At 32.2% G+C, this 2,691-nt stretch overlaps 1 non-coding gene across 1 annotated transcript; it reads left to right on the top strand.

Annotated features, from left to right (window-relative positions):
• The first annotated feature begins 1,638 nt into the window (after nucleotides 1-1,638).
• Nucleotides 1,639-1,720, top strand: Trnas-uga (transfer RNA serine (anticodon UGA)). Its single transcript has one exon. It is a non-coding gene; the product is annotated as a tRNA-Ser (tRNA).
• Nucleotides 1,721-2,691: the final 971 nt, after the last annotated feature.

Below are 2,691 nucleotides of genomic sequence, written 5' to 3'. Positions count from 1 at the left end.
ATAATTTTTTTTTAAATTGTTCGTAATTGATGTCGCCTCTTAGTGAACGATCAACTTTTTATGTATAAATTTTTATTTTGCAGATATGAATTTTTTAATGCCAATTTTAGGACTGTAGAAGTGGAGTTTTTTAAAAACATGTTCCTATTTTCACAAAAATCAAAATATTTAATATATTGATCGTTCACTAAGAATATATAACCCTATACTAATAAAATCTTTTCGATTTTTTGATTTCAGTTGACTTGGTGGACTTGAATCGCGTCCACCGCAAGCCTCTTCCAAAAAAAGGGTCTTGGGGGAAAACGCCATAACTCCGCCATTTTTAAATATTTTTACACAAACAAAGTCTTTTTTTTCTCTTTAAACATTGTTATATCCAATAATAAAAACTTTTATACAATAAAATTATTGCTACATATCTTTAAAAAAAAACCCAACTTTCGCTAATTTCACCGGACCACAAGGTATATAACCCCTTAATCAACGGCTTATTTCGCGCGGTCCTTTCATGAAAATTTTCTCTGCGCAGAACTCTACGAACAGTTTCAGGGTTACAGATCTTGCCTAAGTTTTTTTCGACTTCGTTCATTTATTTTAGAGCGCTTAAATCTGGTTTTCCTTTAACTTTGCGAACAATCCACCTTTTATCTGCATCATTAAATATTTTATTTGGCGCAGATCTGCCCTTATCTTTTATCCTATTTTCGTGGCGAAACCTTTCTATAATGTGCTGGACAGTTGAGGAGCTAATAGTAATAATTTCGGCAATTTTTCGTAGGCTTTTGCCGTCTTTATAATGACGAATAACGTCTCCCCTTTTTTAAGTAAGGTCCGATTTCCCATTTAAAAAAATTCAAATTTTTTCTTTACAAAAACTTTTTTATAATGACTTAAGACGCTAAGCTAAACTGAAAAATGCATTTCACCGTTATTTCATTCTCAGAGAAAATATAAAATACACTGCATCATTTAAGCTGTGAGCATATTTTGATGAGAAAACTATTTGTTTCTATATTTTTTTCCAGCAATCTTTGTTTTTGTTATTGTTCTTTCTGCAGTGGTAAACAGTACATACATATGTATATCATTACAAGTCATATACATACATTTTTTTATTAAATTTACTAAATATCGAGTCATTTTCTTTTTTCTAAAAACGTCCTACATACATACATGCATCAAATAGCTGTGAGTCACTGTATATTTTTTTTCTTAAGCAATATGTGTGAATTTCACTAGATTAGTGGATGTCAAAGCACTTCCTGGACAAACTATATATCAACTTTTATATGAGCTTGTATTAATTATACACCACTTTGTGGGCAAAAAATTAAGACAATTTAACACAAAATACGCATATCAAACGTTTTCGAAGTACATACAATATTGTTGGTATGTACAAAAACAATACTGAATGTCTGCATGTACATTGTACAAGCAAGAAAAATTAACAAAACAAACAAAATGCTACTCAACTACTACCAACAACAAGTTATGTGAATTGTTTTTGTACGTTCTCTTCTAAACCGACGCTCGCGCATATACATCGCTCCCTCTCTCTTTATCTTTTACTCAACACTCTCTTATTCTTTATGGATACACTCTTATGCACAGTTTGTCACAATATTTATAACAGCTGCGGTGTCCGAGTGGTTAAGGAGATGGACTTGAAATCCATTGGGTTCTACCCGCACAGGTTCGAGTCCTGTCCGCAGCGGCTATAGTTTTTCTTTTTTTTTTCATTAAATTTAAAATTATTTTTTTATTAAAAATTCTGTTTTTACACCTGGCAAAACTCATATACATTTTGTATGGAGGGCAAGCACCGTAAATGAGGCTGTCTATTGCGGCGGCGGTCTATTTACTGCACGACACTTGGTAGAAAATAATTGTTTTAATTTTTTTTTTCCTTAATTTTTAAATTGTGTACATATTACTAAATAATATTTTTTGCTGCACAGTGACGGCGAAGCCCGGGGAAAATTAAAATCTTTTAACGATTACCGCATTTGCAGCTGAATTTCGTCTAGAATACAACTACGCTGTACTAGATATCGAACATGGCATTTAAAGCGAGCCCCTGCTTACCAATGCAAACAATGACAAACCCACAGAATTATCTGAAACAGAGGTATATAATTCTTTTAATGACCTACATACATGTATACACCTATTGAAGCAGTTATTTTGAAGAGACAAAATTGAATTTGACAAAACACAACTAAAAATTTGAAATTATTTCCAATTGATGATGTGTGACCAACAGAGACCAAAAGTCAGTTGCTAACAGTGTTGCCAATTTAGCGACTTTGCCGCTAGAATTGACGACTTTTGCTTGAGTCTTGGCGGCAAAAAAAAAGTTTTGACGACAAAAATGATTTAGCGACTTATCTGGCGACTTTTGGAGAACAAATCAAAACCGTTTTAGGCAATAGATACTTTTCTGTCAACTTGGTTACCCGTGAATGCCCTTTACCTTCCATACTCTAGAGTAACAATTACTGACTATAGATAAAATAACGCACTGCCTATTGGTGTGTTACTGTCGATAAATTATCGATCTATAATTGAAATTTTAAATTTATAAATTAATATTTTCCCATAAAAATTTAGAATGACAGTCTTTAATGGACACTTAATAAAATAAAAAAAATCCAATCCACAAATTCCTTCATTTTCCCTCTAAAA

This window comes from Anastrepha obliqua, chromosome 3, assembly GCF_027943255.1.
Source record: "Anastrepha obliqua isolate idAnaObli1 chromosome 3, idAnaObli1_1.0, whole genome shotgun sequence".
Taxonomy (NCBI): domain Eukaryota; kingdom Metazoa; phylum Arthropoda; class Insecta; order Diptera; family Tephritidae; genus Anastrepha; species Anastrepha obliqua.
This window is presented reverse-complemented; position numbering and strand designations above follow the sequence as displayed.